This window comes from Triturus cristatus, chromosome 4_2, assembly GCF_964204655.1.
Source record: "Triturus cristatus chromosome 4_2, aTriCri1.1, whole genome shotgun sequence".
NCBI lineage: Eukaryota > Metazoa > Chordata > Amphibia > Caudata > Salamandridae > Triturus > Triturus cristatus.
Genome location: NC_140586.1, coordinates 91,727,405 through 91,746,362, shown reverse-complemented (window position 1 = coordinate 91,746,362; position 18,958 = coordinate 91,727,405). Strand labels below are relative to the sequence as shown.

The following is an 18,958-nucleotide window of genomic DNA, read 5'->3' as shown; positions in this document are numbered from 1 at the left end:
GTGAGGCCGTCACTGGGGAAGAAAGGCAAAGCACAGAGAGACCAAACTCGAGGAGAACAAGCGCGGCCCGTCATGGGACGGACAGAAGATGTGCACGCGGGGGCTACCTTTACTGGCGGCGAAACAAAAAGTCCACAGAGTATCACGCCGCCAGTAAAGGGGCAAATACTCGCGTGCACATCTCCTGTCTTGTTTGTCTCCCCGCGTGCACGCTGGAATCGTATCGATTCCAAAAGGCCTTTCATGGCAGAGCAGTGCATGCTCGGCTTTCGCCAGGCCGAGATCTAAAAATAATAACTTAATATAGTGGACTTGGTCATGCAAGTATGCCTGTGACTGAATGAGGGGCACCAGTAGGCTCTCAGAAAGACACGTCCTAGGTTGATTCAATGTTTTTGCAGTTTGAATCTGAGGTAATGCTAAAAGCCCACCAGAGAGAAGTGAAAGCCACATGTACAGAGGTGCATGCAGGCAAACAGGACTATAAACAAATGTGGGTGTAAGAGACACTAAAATTCTGAGGGGTGAAGGGAGAGAAGAATAATTACACATTCATCAACCAAAAACCACAGATATCACAGGGTTTTGAATGAAAACACTTAGAGAATAGAAAGCTGTGCAAAAAGGGAATCTTTTGTAACAGTGCCTTCAGGCACTGTGAAAGCACTGCTACTGAAAGCTAATACTACTTAGGATGGATCTTAGCTGGTATTCCTAGGGAAATTAAAAGACATTATGCAAGAAGGTCACACTGAGATGTCCCTTTACACTGCCAAGGCAATGAAGAAAAGTTTACAATGCAAAGTCCTGGAGCACCAAGAAGACCAGGCTGGAGGAAGCTGATCCTACCCGGGATCACACAACCACTGTAAAGCATTTCTAGATGAGTTTCAAGATTGTTTAGTACTGCTTGGTTAATTAAAACTTTTGCAACTTTAAAACAGTAAAAGAACATGGTTAAAACAATCCAAGTGGCAGTAGCACCATACATCAATTGTAGAGTCTGAATCAGCAAGTTTCCGATTTTTATGAGAATGCTTCAAGCCCAACATATATGTGTAAAATGCATTTGAGTTTTAAAGTGCAAAATAACAAGCGGCTTTGAGTGTATTAAGGAAACCAATACAAAGATAGTAGCACGGTTGGTCTATTGCAGGTTTGTCACCAGTGAATTATGATGAGATAAAAATGGTAACAATTCAATAAAGTGCAATCTAAACAGTCCCGGGTGTTTATTTAGACCTAAAAATGCAGGCCGTGGAGTGTAATAAGTTTAAAATCTTGAAGAGCAAGCTAAGCAGTCTGGAGTGCGTTTATATGAGACATTGTAAAAAGAATGTGAAATCAGTTCAAATGATCTGTGTGGAAAATGGCAGGTGTTTTCTGAGGTGTTCATAAAATAGAGGATGCAATGGCATTGAAGACATTTATGTGCAGGATAGTTCCAGCTGGATGAGTGGACAGATTGGGAGGACATTTCTTTTCTACCCTACTGAGGAATTCACAAAGCGGCAATTCAGCTTTATGGTTGCAGGCGTGAAGCAAGCCAGTACTGCTTGTCTGCATGTTCCAATTCCTCTTTGATTAAAAAGTGGGCATAGCATGGTTCTTCGCTCAGACATTAATTCCTTGCAGGTGCACACTAAGTATACCATTTCTTCTTTCCCCTTTCCACACAGCCGACAATCGGTCGTAACAGTACTACGTTTCCAGGGTGGTTGGTGTAGGAGCAAGGGAAGTATGCCCAATAGCAGGTATCTCAGAAATGTTTCTTTTAGTAGGTTGGAGTACCCCGTATGAAAGTATGGTTGGGGCATTGCTTGTTCATAAGTGTGCAGTACCTGCCAGCCGTAGGCTCTACTTGCCACTGCTGCCTTGTCCTCAATTAGCAAGACTAGTTTGATGTTTTGTTTACAAGCGTTTTTATGCTGGTATAGGTTACAGATGATTCCTAAAGATCTTGCAAGCTGAGTTGGGTTATGGATTCATTGAGGTAGGCCTTGTTGGGAGAGTTCTTTCTGATCATCAGTTCCAGCCATAGGTATGAATTTAATGTTTTTGGTTCTGCATTTTTAATTCTGTTCCAGTACTTGATGTATGCACCTCTCCGGCTGAGAGCTCGTTTCTGAAGTCCGAACTGCGATCTTATCTAAGCTGGGGAGGTATATTTGGGGAGGTCGAAGATCATTCTGTAGGAACCGACCATGATCCCGTCCAGAATTGAGGTATCCCTTACGTGTAGTGGTTCACTCCCGTAGGTTATTGTTGGCATCAGTGTCACCTGTATTACCTGGAGCAGCGATGTAAGATTCCGGCTGGCCACTTACTTCTTTAGATTCCTTAGTGCCAGCGCTAGGGTGTTCCCTTTCTGTTTCTAGGCCTCCTTCTGCGGTATGTATGAATGAGCCTTGTCTATATAGTGCTTAATATTTGTATTCCAAAACTGATTCCAGGCATTCGGTGGCGATAAGCCAGTTTAGTGTTTTTGTTTTTAAACTGTTCACTGTAATTTTTTTTGTCTTTTCGAAGTTGATCTCTAGACCATTTGCTGTCGAGCGTGCATAGGTGTCATCGAGAAGGTGCTGCAAGCCGTCTGGGGTGAGGCTTATAAGCACATGATTGTCTGCATAAAGAAGGTTGGAGAGTACTAATCCTCCAAAGTTCGTGGCATGGGAGTAGCAACAATCCAGTTTTGTTGTTAGGTCAGCTAAGGAGAGATTAAACAGGGTAGGGGCGAATAGGCAGCTAGATGGTTGGAATGCGTCTGAGAAATGCGTCCCCACCCCCAGTTTAACCTTTACCCATGTGTCTGTATGTAACAGAATCAATGGCTTCAGGAGGTTAGGTGGGGCATTCCTGTTCACCAGTTTATTCTATAATTTGCCTCGATCAATGCGGTCAAAAAAGGCGCAGAAGTCTAGGAAGCAAAGGTACAGAGGTAACTTTGCGGTTTTGGACCCATCAATTTGTAGGGAAAGAGTCATGATATTGGTTATAGTTCCCATTTGTTTACAGATCCGGTTTGATTTAGCAGGATGATGAAATTAGCCAAATCCCAACCCAATAGTTATTCGCGCAGCTCTTGTCACAGTGTTTGTCAATCAGTGAGATTATGGACCCTCTCCATAAGGCAGGAATAATAGCATCGGCTGTCATCTGTTGAATATCAGCGTCAATGCTTGTGACCAGTAATTGGTGTTCTGTTTCAATAGTGCAGGAGGAATTCCATTTGGGCCCGGGGCCCCCTTCCGCCTGCCTTTGGATATATGTCTCCTTATTAGCTGACTAGTTGGAGTAAAGGAATCTGTGTTAGGGCTTTCAGCAGGTGTTGAGCCTGGGTCGCCCATCAGTTTTCCTTTTAATTAAATTGTCAGAAAAGTCGGTCAGGATTTCATCTAAGGTGTTTCCATAATTTAGCCCCTCCTCCAGATAGTTGAAGTAATTGTACATAAACTTTACCCAGGCTTCTTCAGTCAAATGTAAGCTGATCCCCTGGTTGGTGGGACATTGTAGCATGTTTACTTTGTGCCAGAACCGTGCGTGGTCATTGTTTTTTATGTCGACAAAGGAGCTTAGCCCAGAGCGAGTCTTCGCCTTCCCTTTTTATTGTCCAAATTAGGTTTTTCAGGGTTGCTTTGCACCACCCCAGCTCTCGTTGCAGGTTGTCGTCACATGGGTTCCAGCACAGTTTTTAAAGTAATAGTTTTATTGTTCTGTTGAGTGCCTTTACTTGCTGTAGTTGTGAGAGATTAAAAATGAGGTGCCCCTGATGAAATCCTTGCTGTGATGTATTCATTCTCGTTGTAGTGGTGGCAAATGTGTCTCCTAACGCTTTCGTGAAAGCCTCACAAACAGCTAGATGGTTTGTGGGTCTGCCTTGCAGTCATTGTAGTATGTCCTTGTAGGACCCCAAAAGTCGGTCTATTGAAGCGATGTTGCATTTAATCCTTTTCATGTTCATGGTGTATAAAGAGCATGCTACTTCAGACATGTGACAGACATCTTCGGGGATCACTTTAAGCGTGATTATCTGCGGGAGATGGCCGCTGGAATCTCCCTCAGTCTGTTGGTATGAGGAGACTTTGTGATACAGTGGTAGGGTGGCGAAGGTGGTCGTCGTGGAGTGAAAAGTTGCTGCAGGCTGGTAATCCTCCAGTGAACAACCGCTTCGAGCCCTAAAAAATGGACATGCTCCAGCTCTCTCAGGAGATGCTTGCCTATTTTACTTTGTCTTCCTGTTGAGTTCCCTCACTGTTTGGAAGGTCCCAGGTTGATGACTGGGCGGCTGTGAACTCTTCATCCGCCAGACGGCCAAGCAGGTGTGGGTTGGGGTCCCCTGATCGAATAAAATAAGGAGTTTGTTCTTTTGCCAGGAGCCTTTTAATTTTGCAGATCAGCAACTCCGAGCCTATAGCCCTGCCTTTGGGGTGCAGGTGTGTATTAATGATCACAAATACTAGTTCATTTTCCTCATAGCGAACCGTGACTCTGCTTTTATTTCTACTTTTGCAGTTGACTTTACCAGCTATTTCCCGGCAGCGCTGACGAGCTGTCGAAGAGTAAATTGACAAGCCTCCCTTCGGGTAACCAAACTTGGCAAATTTGCAGCCCAAGGTGTGGTAACCTGCAAAGCCCTGCATATGGAATGGGTGTTCAAGCCAAGTTTTCTGGAGTTGGATGATATCAAACGATTATAATAATAGTAATACTTGGCCATCTAATATTTTGTTACCCAAGCCATTGACATTCCAGGAGCATATGCCAAGTGGTCTTGATTTTAACAGGGAGTTTTGTGTGAATATTTATTGTGCAAGATAACCAGCTCCAGCTGGTGCCCATTTATTCGTACATTTAGGCTGTTTTGGGGTATTTTGCCTGGTGTTTTAAATGGGGGAGGTGCTCTTCACCCCCTTTAGTATTAAGAAAGTGGCTTTTGTGAAACCGTTTTAGACTGGTTCGTTGCTAGCAGGGGTGGGAGATAGCCGGGGGTGTAATGAGCTGTCAATGTTATTCCCCAATTCTTAAGGAGTGGCTGTTCGAGGCTGAATCATCTTGGGTATCTCTACAGTTGCCCATGTAGCATTGGTGGCCTCATTTCTCAGCGGGCTTCCTATTAGAATAAATTCTAGATTAAGTTTTTGCAACTGGGATACTATAACACAGAGAAGACACTCTGGGAAAAGCGCAGATTGCTAGAGTCATCTAGTGCTAAAGACGTCCCTGCTGGGTAAAATTGGAAGCACATGCTGATGGAGTCCTCAAGAAATAAGAAGACACTCCTGGATGAAACTCTCCATGCTGTAGTTCTCTACCAGAGAGGACGTTTTTCTCACATTTGCCATGCTGTTGTGAATGCTGGAGAGCTATGACACTGTACCAGTGAGGCTGCTATCTCACCCAGGTTGAGGATTCTGCTAACCCAGGCACTGGATTTCTGTAGGGGATCTGTGGAGCTCTCCACAGTGCTTTCTGATGTTATTGGGCCTGGCAGGCCAAGGGGTTGTTTCGCCAGGATAGCATCGCTGCTACTTCATGCCGATACTGGCTTGACTCGTTTTGGCGGTGGCCACTGGGGTTGTACTAGACTAGGGATGTCTGGTGCTCGGGTGGTGATAAGCTTCATAGCCTGATCTTCTCCCTTGTCTTGGACTTGCCTAATTGCTTCTGCCATTCAACTGTAATTGGGTTAACCTCGAGGCCAAGGAGGCCTCAGTCTCCGGAATGCTGGCTGGACCTGTCTTACTACAATGGTGTAAGACTCTTGCATCTGATGTCTCTCTTTTTCAGTGGTCAGGCTATGCTTGGTGGGCTGTCTAACAATGCCTCCCTCTAGTGACTGGTCATGGCAGGTCTTCATTTCTGGTGCAGATGCTGTACTAGTGGCACCTTCGAGCCAAGGAGGTCCATGTCCGATTTGTGTTCTAAGAAACCTATCCAGTTCTTCATTGCACTCTACGGTGCTTGGAAAAATAATTTCCCCTCCAGAATTAAAACCAGTACTGATAACCAATTTGTACTAGATAGGATATATGATTTTCTGAATTCCGTTGACAAAAATAATCTGGTGAGGCAGAACATAATTTGCTCAAAATCACTTATGTCCAAATAGGGGAGCCAGGATTTCAATTCATGTCTTCTGGTTCAGATGTTTTCAATTTAGCGGCTAAATAGAATAGTTAATTCTCTATCCCACAATAATTCATGGTTATTGCACAAGTTGTGAACATTTTGAAGATTCACATAGCACAGACTCAAAGGGGTGAATCTTGTTTTTTTACTGGCATGAGCTTTCTACTTGACATTAAAGTTTATTAAAACACTGCAATTTCAAAATAGTCACACCCCACCTGACCTTCCTCATTTCAACAAATGTAGCATTTCACAATGTCACAAAATATTACCTCTCTAGGACTGCAAGTGTATTATCAGTGTAACATGCTGCACCTGTTTATCTGCTGACATGAGGTTGGGGAGGATTTTTACAGCAGCCCTGCAAGTGTTGTCATTCACTTAAGATCCATTAGTCTGAGCATCCACGTCTTAGATTCTGATCACAAGTTGGCCAAACAGGGACACGCAGACACTGCAGTGCCTGTGGTTTACGCCGATAGCACAAGTATTAATTCATCCATGTTTGTAAGTGTTACGTGGTCGCTCAATCTGGAGCTCATTGGGGGTGCTTAGTGAACTCTCCCAGTAATGTCCGCCGTAGAGGAATGCTTGACTGCTCCCCTCAAACAGCTTTTGGCACTGATTGGGGATGTGTGCCTCTTGACTCCATATACACTACTTAGCATCACTCGGGACCACCAGGTGATCTGTCAGGGAAATATACTGAAGCAAGAAGTGTGGACTAACCTGACCCACTGCCATTCTTAGTCCCAGACACAGACCGCCATCAGTAGAAGCTATCATGATCATTCCAGCCTGTATAGGCTCCCTGGGGCTGGCGGGAGTTACAGATGTCAAGTATGAAACCAACGCTGCCTTGTGCCCGTGGATGAATGTGTGTGTGTGGGTGTGAAGCAGTGTCTGTGGCGGTCAACCCACCCCATCCACCATGCCCCAGAGCTGGCCCTTTATTAGTGAGTGCATCCCCCAGGGTAGCCCTATGGGACGAATCCTGACAGTCACTCCCCCTCCACCCTGATCCGAAATCTTTTACCAGCACATGCCCAGAGGTACACAGTGGGGCGACCATTTAGATAAGAAAGCTACAAGGTGGCCCATGCCACATTATAAAAGTGATAAGTGGGTCAGTGATCTTACATAAAGAGTTAAGGGTCATGGCAGGTTCTATGGCATTACAATACTGAAAAGGTGTAAATTCTGATATTTATATGAATATAACTGCTTCGTCCTACTCACAATGAGGTGACAAGAATGTTACTTGCATGGTAATTAGGCATGTAACCTGCCCTAAGTACTTGACCTCAAATTAAACTGGCATGAGGACTTTTATTTTGGAGATGGCATCATGCTAATATACTGTGGGTGCAGAGGCCCAGGCCTGTCCCTGACAATGCAAGGTCCAGGGCCCATTATATGACCTGAGGGATGCACCAAGCATGTCCTCAAAGTAGGCAGTGGACTGCTGTCATGTCCAGGGTGTATCACATAAAGCAGTAGAGGCACCGTGCCATGTTTTCAAATCTATTGTGTGACCAGACCTTTTCAGTAAGAGTGCAGTCTACTGAACAATCGCATAAAGGTCTGCTGTAAAGTGAAACCCAGAACCGTGTGTTGACAACCAATGTGCACGTTGAGTGCACGTACATGCAGTGTGTGTTCTTCTCATATATAGTAGTAGGACCCTGTGTGTTGTGTGAGTCTAAGTATGATGGCCAGTGGGATCCATTCTGGGTGCCCATTGTCTAATAGAGAATGAGGACAGCTTTCCCTTACAGTGAAGTATATTCCCTATTTTCCTCTGTTTGAGGATGGAAACCCACCCACTGACATAAGGAGGATGGAGATGGGGCTTTGTGTTGTGGTGGCCAGGAATCCTCAGGATCGTATGTTGCTCTAAGGGGTCCACTTCTCGACACCCCCATGGTCTGGTCAGATATACACAGACTCCATGGGGTGATCAAGCGGGGGAAGGAAAGGATGGGAACAGCAGGGAGGGAGACCTGTAGAAAGAATAAGACAGAGATCAGTACCTAAAACCCAACCCGCTTTCCTATCCTACCCTTTTTCCCTCCCCCCAAGGCTGGGGGAACGTCGCGTACCTGTAAAGGAAAATAACAGTTCTTCTGAAGCAGGTAATCAATGCAGCGTGGGGTAGCACTCAGAACTGCATTCAAGAGAAAGGCACATTAGCTATAGGACATGCAATCTTAGAACATGAGAGGCGTCTTTGGGAAGGATTAGTGAAGCAGTCTTGACCTACCACTGAGCAAAAAGGGGTAGGCAAATAACAGGGGAGCGAAGAGCCTTCCGTCTGCTCACTCACTGATTCCCTGCTCGGGAAGACATAATAAACACATAGATCATTTCCCAGTTGCTCGCTTACACCCACTCAGCAAACGGTAGTGATGGTTTCACTCACATCCACAATACGTCTTGGGAGATGGTCGCACTCATCCATCTCACATTACTCAAAAATAAATGTTGTCCCTTATTGGGGCGTAGGCTTTATCTGTATCGCTACGTTTTTTCACGAATAAGCCTGATTAGGTACAATGTCTCGCTCCTTTGAAACTAGGAACTCAGGGTATTGGTTACCTCTAGGGGAGGGTCTTTTTCCCCCCGTTCGACATGCTACGTGCAGATCCTCAGGCTTAATAATCCAACCCCCAGCTCACTCCCAATACGAGTGACAGCTAGGAATTCTACAGTTAAACGCTGATCGGGGCGTTTACAAAAAACAGAAAGCATAGGTCTGACCTGCCACGAAGGGATCCACCCCTCACGCAGGCGGAAGGTTGCTCCGCACGGAACCACTGTTATCAGGTTCCCCCAACGGAGCAACGAAGGGGCGGGGTCCTGCCCTGCCACCCAGTGCTGTTCGCCGTTTCGATGACTTGGGAGAGATTCCAACGGCCTTACCGCCTCGTCTGCCCCACAGCACTGCACCGGATCCAGAGTAATCGACATCCGTGTGGCGTCTCCGGAAGCTCTTGAATGCTTCCTTGACGGTGCGTCACCACGTCTTCCCGTCGTGCCGCAGGGGTGCCTGGGAGGTGTAGTCTTTCTAGTGTCCACAGTGCGTTCTCGCGCGCCGTGGCATTGTTCCCCTGCTTCCCCTCCTATGCGCTGTAACACTTTGTTTAGAAATTTCATAAGGTCTTTCTTAGCAAAGGATGTCTGATTGGGTCTTCATTAGAACTGCTATATGGTGAATGGTACTGGAGAGTAGTGTGACTTCAGTTTCTGTTGCTCAAGGTGGGGACATTTCTCAGCCAGGCTCGATTTTTTTCTGTCTCAGAATACTGCATTGGGAAGGCTGATGGCAGCCAAATGTAGATAACTACCCATGTTTGGATGCTCCTGCTTGAAGCCAACCCAACTGCACCCTAATAGGTGAGTTATTATTGTACCAAAACTATCTCTGAGAGCAGCCTTAAAATAACATGTGAAAGAGAGCTCAAAACATTTCTGAATCCTAGGACAGGTCATCCACATCCCAGGACGCACGAATGTGTATAACACTGGGATCCACACCACCCTACTTGGTACAAGTCCCAAGTTGTTCTTGTCCATGGAAGGAAGTGCTCCTCATAATATTCGAAGAACAGCTGTGCAACCAGGGTTTATACATGCCAGACAGCCAGTCTCCCAGAGGTGAGAAGACATCCCCTAAAGTCAACTATTTCTACTGGAAGAGCTGAGGGACTGCCTACGGAGCCTAGATTGCTGCTTGCCTGCTAAAAGATGGACGGAGTGTGTCTGAGGTGAAATTATCCACAAAGAGAGGCCCAGTGTGTTCATCGCATAAGAAGCACCCATAGAAAGCTCGTGACCCATAAGAGCTGACCTGGAATGACCTGTGATTTGAGGACCCCCCTCTGTTTCTATGTGCAGTTCATGGCAGAGCTGTACCAAACTGTACCATGAGCATCAATATCTTGTGTCACCCAACAGCCTGCTACGTACTTGAGAGACTGGTGCTTCCACTGCCGATGAGGAGAGCAAAAAACTGCCACACCAAAGCGGAGGGCCCTGATTGGCTCAGAGGTCACAACTGCCCTAAAGACAACACCATGAGGGATTCAGCTTAGAGGCTGCAACTACCAGTGCTGAGAGCCTGTCTGGAGTCATTGCTGCGAAGACTAAAACTGACAATCAGTTCCGGCTCATAGAGTCTATCCTGCAAACCGTAGCTGCTGCATTTGAGAAAGTGGCTCTGTATATACTGTTCCCTAATAGGTACAGGGTGTACAGAGTCCACAGTCCCCAAGGGTTTGGCAGAGGCTAAAGTTAGATATAACCTTACTCTCTAAAGTGGTAGCTTGGTCGAGCAGTAAGGCAGTATCAGAGGACAGTGTAAAGCCTTTGTTGTACACACTCGGTCAGCAAATGGTCTCACACACTCAATAACTGAACTCTAGGCCAATGGTTTATATATAAAAAATATATGCTTGTTTTATTTTAGAACCAACACTTGGCATTAAAATATACTTTCTCAGAATGAGATGCTCTATATAAACACTTTTGCAATATGCAATTGACTTTTGTAAACAGTTACAAGTGGTTGCAATAGGCAACACTATTTTAAACACAATAATGCATTGAGCTCAATGGAAATTTCAAGTTATTTGCAACAGATTACTTTTAGGATTACTTTTGGAATTCCAGGACTGGATCCTAGATTCAGTCCTGGGTCAGTACTTAGAATCAAGTGATGAAAGTCGACTTAATTACTGTGATGATTTTTAAACAATATTTAGCTATTTTAAAAGTTGACACTTAGAAAATATTTCAGAGAAAACAGTCAATGATTCCCTATGGAAGAAAATTCAAGTTGCAGGTACAGTATGTTCTCGTTACTTTTGTAATCCAGTACTGGGTACCTAGACTCAGTACTGGGACCTTTATCCAAAACAGGTAAGTAATTATGTTTTCAGATATTATACGATTTTTAAAGAATATTTAAAGATTGCAGAAATTGACAGAAGAAATTTCACAGAAAAACAGTCAATGATTTCCTATGGGAGAAAATTGGGTTACTGGTAAGTACAGTTGTAAGTATTTTTCAGAGTCAGTGCTGGGCACCACGATCCAGCACTGGGAACTCACCTAAGAGCAGGTGAGTATTTTCGTTTTCGTTACTCGGCTGATTTTTTGTGAATATTTTAAGATTTGAAAAGTCCACACTTAGAAGAAATTTCAGGAAAAAGCCAGTCAATGTTACCCTATGAAGAAAATAGAGTTATCGGTTTAAAGGTAAGTACTTGACTGGCAGATTTGAGGTTCTGGGCATAGACTCAGGGGTCCCCCGGGGTCAGGTAGGTACAGTTGGTTCACCCTCAGCGACTCTAGGGCGGCCGGGTGCAGAGAGTTAGGCCCAATGTTATCCTATGAGGGATAGGGGGGCCTTGGTTGGTGGCTGCTGACTAGCAAGCCACGCGGCTGTGGGAGCTGGGCTCCTGGTCACTTACTCAGGGCAAGTGGGGAAGTAGGTAGGTGTAGAGGTTGCACTGCCAGGGCCACTCGGGCGGCTGGGTGCAGGGTGCTTTTGAACCTTCGGGCGCTCAATTGATTTCAATGGGAATTATCCGGTTTAGAAAAAGACTGCAAGCTCGGGGACGAGGATTCTTCAGGTGCCACCACCACTTCAAGAGGTAAGTTGGGTAGTTGGAGGATAGATAGGTACCCCGGGATTGGGCACAGGGGGCCGTGGGGCGCCGCGTGCAGGGGTGCCTTTTGGTGTCGGGAAATCTTACCCTCTGTTGATCGCGGTAGGGGGGGCACCTTGTTCTGAGGCTGCAGGCTTCTTCAGGAGTGTCGAGGGAGGTCCTTGGGTGCCGGACTCGGGGTCACAGTCGCCGTGGGGTCGTCCTCGTGGTCTTTGTTCACTCCGGCACTAGCCAGGCTTGGCTGGTGCAGAGTGTGCTGGGTTCGCGGTTCCGGGCTGCTGCCAGGGATTAGAAGTAGATTTTGAGTAGAGCCTCTACTCATGGGAGTCCCAGGGGCTTAGAGCCAAAAGATAACCAGGTCCTCCGGGGTTTGTGAGGTTGCTGGCCACAAGAGATGCTGGGTTGGAGCAGGAGCAGGTTCGAGGGTCGACAGGCCGGTAGGGCTGGGGCCAAAGCAGTTGGTGTCTTCCTCTTCTTAGCAGCTGCAGGGCAGGTCTTCTTTCTTCTTGGTATTTTGGAATCTGGGGAAGGAAGGTTCAGGGTGCCCCTAAATACTAGATTTAGGGGCGTTACAGGTAGGTGAAGGGCAGGGACCAATGGGTCCCTGTTCTGGGGTAGGTACACCCTCTATCCTGCCTCTCTCCTGTGGGAGGGGGGCAGTAGCCTAGTCCTGATAGGGTAGGGCTTCCCATCTTCAAGATGGCGAGAGCCCGGAGATGTGCTTCACCTCGCCTCCCCCACCTGAGGGGTGGGGTTGGCAGGCTGGCACATCCCCTCCCTGTCCTTATTTGGGGTTTCCGGCCCAGCTTCCCGCCAGAGTGGGGGGTTGCAGTGGCCTGGGGAAGCTCACAGAGGCGGCATGCCTTTGAAGCTTCCCCCTGCCCATCCTGGGGGAGGACATTTAGCACCTCGCCCAGGATGTGCATTGTTGCAGGCCCAGGAGAGCAGGGGCTCTCCCACCCAGGGGTCCAGCAACATGTCTGCTGTGTGGCAGCCTAGGCAGCCTCAGAGCAGACGTGGATTGTAGGTTAGGTTTAAGGGGGCATCTCTAAGATGCCCTCTGGGGTGCTTGGTACATTAAATCCCACACTGGCATCAGTTTGGGTTTAATGTGCTGAGAAGTTTGATACCAAACTTCTCAGTCTTCAGTGTTGCCATTATGGTGCTGTGGAGTTCGTGTTTGACGAGCTCTCAGCACCATGTACTCTTAAATGGCAGCACTGCACTTACAGTGCTCACGAATGGACCTGGGTACTGTAGGGGCACAGGGCTCCTGCTCCTGTGCCCACACCATTGGCATAAGGCACCCAGCTAGAGGGGTGGCTGATGTATGCCATGACAGTGTAGGTGATGGGCATGGCACACAGGGATGTGTGCCATGTCGACTTTTTGTTTTGTCTTGCACCCAGACACCCAGCCTGCAAAGGCAGTGTGTGTGTGTAAGGGTACAGGGCCTCTAAGGGTGGCACAATGAGTGCTGCAGCCCTTAGAGGCCTTTCCTGGTCACAAGGCCCTGGGTACCTAGGGTACCATTTACCAGGGGCTGACCTGTGGCCAGGGTTTGCCAATTTGGGTTTTGTGTGTTTTAGGGAAGGAACATAGGCCCTGGGCACCTGATTGGCAGGAGTCCAGGGCACACTGAGTCAAAGTACATTCAGCAATTCAGCAAAAAGTGGGGGCATACCATGCAAGAAAGATGGCACTTTCTCACACTGCAGTTCCCGAGAATGACGTGTCATCACCATGAAGGCAGGGGCCAACTTATATCCGCTGCTTAGACTGAACTGCCACAAATAGCAAGCAGGTAAACACCAGAGCGTAGCATGCAGATGGGCACGAGAAACCGAGGAGCGTGGCATTTGCCAAAAGGAATGAAAAAGACAATGATATAAGTTGTTCCTGCACTAGTAGTAAAATGAGTCACCAGCACAAGCCTAATTCCTGCCTAAACCCATAGTGTACTATGAGACGGTAATTGTGGGACCGCGACCATAACAGGAGGGAGAATAGTAACTGGGAAAGAGGCAGGTGTAAGTGCTCCACTGTTAAAATGCAACTTATGACAAACCTTTATAACTTACCTGATTGTTTAGTATTTAGTTAGCTGTGAGATTAAAGTACTTTTTATTCTATAAATCATAAGCACTAGCTGGATATTGTTACTGTGTCTGTTGGTTGGTGTGGGAGGGCAGGTTTGATAAACAGGCGAGGAGGCTGAATATATTTCCCCAAAACACGTTGTTTATTATCAGAAAGTGGTTTTTGAATTTGTGCAGAGTATATTTCTTCCTGTTCTTCTCCAGATTCACTCTGGGTTGAGCTGGACGGGGCTTCCGAGGTAGATGTTCTGGGCTCCTCCTCGGTCTTGATGGTGTGTCCTCGGAAACTCATAGAATAAGAGAGAAAAGGGATCCGTCAGGTACTCTGTTTAATAAGGGTTTTGTCTCTACCAGCCACCACACCTGAGAGTGATATAGAGGTCAAGGGAGTGCTCCACACCTGGGAGTGATATAGAGGTCAAAGGAGTGCTCAGGGACAACTTTCAAAAGAAACTAGTGAATTTATGGAAAAACCGTGTCCTAGTAGCCAAAGGTGGACACATGCTGAAAAGGGAGCAAAGAGAACCTGAAGATAGCTTCTAATGCCGATAGTAAAATACCACGTTCGTGAGGAATAAAGAAAATGTTGTGCCACAGAAGAACTTCTAGTCTGGTTCCTTTTCACTACCCGTGCCCTTCCTTAGTTTCACCTCCCTCCTCCCGCTCACCCTCCCCCTTGTCCCCCGACACGATGTGACTCACCGGCTTCGCCGCAACTCTCCTGAGTTGCGGCCGCTCTCCAGCCTCCTCCGGTGGGCACCACCACTCCTCAGTCCACTGTTCGTTATGATCCTCGTCTTCTTCCCACTCGTCCTCAGCCTCCGCGTCTTCCTGGGTCTCCGTGTCGTTCTCGCCTGGTCTTCGGAAGTCTCTGCTCTCCTTCACTCGTGCTGCTTCACCGCCATTGGTCCAAGGGGTCTCCTTCCTGTTTCGTCCTCCTTTGATTGGGACAGGAGAATCCCTTCCGGGTTCATCTCCGCCCCCCTTCCGGTTTCTTCTCGTAGTCTCTCTGTGAAGAGACAGCATATGGGATCGTTGATTGTTGTCGCCTCGATTCGTCCTTCCAGGCCCAGGATGCATTCTGCTGACCTAGGACGCCGGAGTGTTCTTTCCAGGGTGACCGGAAGGTAAGCCCTGCGTCCTCCTCCTCACAGTTGGCTACTGAGTTCTAAGCTCTCGCCTCCACACTACCTCCCAGAAGTCTGATTACTCACCCTAACTACTCTGGCAGTCAAATGTGGAAAGGATTGTACTTAGCCCAATTTGCTAAGCAAAAGTGGAATTTGACCCTTGGCCACCAGTGGCAAATGACTTCAACCACAATGGTTGTGGCCTATAGCCACTGCCTTCTCTGTGGCCCCCAAATGGGATCTCATAGTGCCCCTCAAAGTGTCACACATAAGCAATCTGTAACAGTGAAACGTAATATATTAACAATTTGAAAACTTGGCAACCATGGTATATTATCTTTCGGACACCCAGGACCGAACACAGCCCTCCATTATCAGCTTGCATTCCCGATCAGACTCGGCCACTGACTGACATAAACAGAATATCCAGCCTCATTAAGGTGCCCCATAAAATGTCCTAAAGAGCTGCTGCAACCCATACGGGTTGTACTTTCAAATTTATTCTTTACTTCTGATATGTATTTCTTCTAGTTCCTTCTTTTCTATCCTGTTGCTCTTTCTCATTCTTCCCTTCTCTACCTATCACTTTTCTCACTGTCGTTACGTCACCTTAGAACCTTGAGAAGGTACTTATGTGATGTAATGGAACGTTGGGATCATTGCAGGCTGTACCGGCTTATCAGCTGATGCCTTGTTCCCCCTGCATGCCTGTGGGTCGTTATAATTGTAATATGATGAGATAATTGGAAGTTGACGAGGTGTAGCATATGAAGAATGCTTTATTAATAAGAAGATAAGTATCAAGGGGGGGGGGCACCAGGAGCAGCCCAACCACGCACCAACATTCCACTCTGGCTGAGCAGCAAGACCTGTAATACTAGTCTACTACAATAATTTAATTATATTTTTAAATAAAATCTATTTAAATCATTCCTGCGTCTTTCCTCTTCAACAATACGCCAGACATCAAGCGGCCCTGAGCATAACAAAAGAGGGCGCGCTGCAAACGGCAACCAGCAAGCACTGTTTGGCCACCTCCAAGCCACGGACCGCCTTTCAGCAAAGAACAGACGCGCCAGTCACATCTCATCCAACTTTCTCGGGTCCACGTACGATGAGCAGCTCCCGTACAGGTGTTATTTCTTTGAATTCTGAGATTTGCAGCCTTGGTTATAGAATGGTAAAAACTAGATTATACGTCCCACATTTTTTTTTTTAAGTAACTGGAGCAGGTAGTCACGATGGCAAGACTGCATCCGATGTATCCCATGACCGTACTCAGATCACCACCCTGCCCCTAACGGAGCCTAGCTCCGAACTGTCACGATGTCGCCGAAGGACAGCACCACTTCTACTCCAATCCAGGAGTGGGACCGGCAACCGTAGAACCTACCCAGGTCCCGACGGGCAGTCGCAGCCCGCCTACGTTTTATGATTTTAGGTCAAACGTTCCTAAGAGACATTTAGACGTTGTTTATTTACCGCAGAGGCACATGCTGAATCCCCAGCCAATGAGAATGTCGGAAATCTGTGCATGCAGCCTCTCCAGCCAATGAAAATGTAGGAATGCTGTGCAGCGCCCCGGTATTAGCCGAGCTACTCCCCAATCCGCCTATCCTGGCTTACTTTACATATTCCGAGTTCAACCTAGTCGCTTTCGAATCCAATCATATATTCAGCACTGGAATTGGTTGTTATTATGCGACCCGGACGTACTGAAATGACGGACGAATGGTCTCAATTTCTGCTGCATTTATGGACGGTTAGTGTAAGTAGCCGGCAGGTGGTTTCCTTAGTTTTTTGTTGTTGCATGATTTCACAACTTTACTGTTAAAACGGAGCTGGCAAGTAGTACTATATCGAGTACAGCCGAAGAAGGCTTATTGGTACACATGCAGATACACTCCCTCTTTAGTTTGCATGGCTAACGGACATACAGTGGGACACGAGGACAGAGGGTTTAACGCCTGGTCAGCGGTAGTGAGCGCTATATAAATGCAATTTCAATAAAATTATTCAAACTTAAACAGCTGTCGGGAAAAGCCACCACCGCCATAAGCGGTAAAATCAATGAGGTAACGGAAAAAAAGCGAACCAGACTCTGGGCATAGAGAGATGAGTAAATTTATTTAGTATATTTATCTTCCCATCTTATTCATTCAAGATGCAAATGTTGATATGTTACAGATTGCCCACTCCTCTATATTTTGACAATCTCAGGGTAAATTACACATGGGCTGCCAGTTTGAACGTGAATTCTGGTGATAATGTTCTTCCTCTTTTTGGGATACAGTGTTGGTGTTGAGCTTCTCTATGAATCTTTATGTTTTTTTGCCAGTGCTGTTTGTAGGCCGAGTATGCTAGACAGTGCAGGCTCTTATTGTGAAATACCTATTATAGACTTACCTAGAGCTTACAGGGGCTTATACCTCCCATGTATTGAATTTGTCAATCTCATTTGCTTGCTTATTAATGTCCCATCATATGTTTTTTTCTCCCTGGATCATAGTCTCATTACCATCTCTCTGGGTGGTTGCTACCCTTTCACTATTTACTTTTAGGGAACTACTTTGTAGTTTGAAACCTATCAGACAGCTGCTGTCTGGTTGCTAAAAGACTTCCTGGTGACTTTCTGAAAGCCAACCTATGCATGCTTTCCATCCATTGCTTACCATTGACTTTGTGGTTGGTAACTCACATTTTCTTGCTATTTGCTGGATGTATTTTATGTAGGCTGTCCAGCATGTCTTTGCTCCTCCTTTGGAGCATACCCTGTTTACTGCATTCTTCCATGAGGGCACGCTTGCTGTAAACAGCCATTTATATTTTGTTTTTATCAGATTTATTGTGCATTCAAAGACAGAGATAAATTGCCCAGCTCTGTCTTCCGAGGGAGCTTGGTGTTTACTTTTCTTTCTCTGACTTCAAAGTGAGAGGATTTATCTGATAGTTTGGCGCTGTGAAAGGAAAGTCTTTTTTTCTGGAACATAAGAACATTTAAATTACTTTAAATGAACTGTGCAAATATTTCAGAATACATCACAATTAGGAAAGCATAAATGAAGCTCATTTTTCCGTAATTTTTAAGTGTGCTGGAAACAGATCTCCATACATTATTACTTGTGTACTGTGCTGTATAATTTTATCAGAAAAACTGTATATCTGTGTGTAGGAAGCTGGCTCTGTGTATACTATACCAAAATAAGGTATAGTGTGCACAGAGTCCAATGGAACCCCAAAGGTAGGCAGAGGTAAAAGTAGATGGCACCTTACTCTCTATTTGTGGTAGTATGGGCGAGCAGTAAGGCTTTATCAGAGGATAGTGTTAAGCATTTGTTGTACACACTCCATCAGCAAATGATGTCACACACTCAAAGACTGAACTCTGACCAATTTTGTTTGTATAAAAATATTGTTTTTTTAAAAACATTTATATTTTTAGCACATTTGTACAAACATATTATTCAGATATTCACTTTACGTTTCTTATCGATCACTTAGGCAGATCCACATACAATTCAATCTGGAGACAAATCATAATATTGCTTATCACGTGCCTGGACGCAAATATGCCCACCTCTTGTATGTCTACCAGCCAGTAGTATAAATTTGCCTACTTTTCCCATGGACCCTGCCTATCGCTTTTTCCCTGCCCCATCCTGGTGAGTGGCTCCAGCCTCAGACCAGGGCTCAGTGATGTCCTCATCAATTTCACTCATATTTAATTAAACTTAAACAATCAAACAAAACTTCGTGCATAGGGGGCAGTGGAACATCTGATTCTGAGGATGCGCATGTTGTTTGTATAAAAATATTGTTAAGTTATTTTATTTCTAGAACCAAGCTAAGCCTGGCAGGTAAGTGAAATAAATGCTTTGAAAAATATAAAGCCGTGTTTACAAGTTCAAATGCAGTTTTATGAAATACA

At 45.9% G+C, this 18,958-nt stretch overlaps 1 protein-coding gene across 4 annotated transcripts in view; it reads left to right on the top strand.

Annotated features, from left to right (window-relative positions):
• Positions 1 to 16,664: 16,664 nt before the first annotated feature.
• TRMT1 (tRNA methyltransferase 1) overlaps positions 16,665 to 18,958 on the top strand; it is a 68,489-nt gene continuing 66,195 nt past the window's right edge. For 2 of the 4 annotated variants that reach the window (XR_014960501.1, XM_085600698.1), the window contains exon 1: positions 16,681 to 16,798. The gene's annotated coding sequence lies outside the window, so the exon portion shown is untranslated. Of the gene's footprint in view, positions 16,799 to 18,958 lie in introns of all 4 variants that reach the window. The other 2 variants (XM_085600699.1, XM_085600700.1) reach the window with 2 other exon arrangements.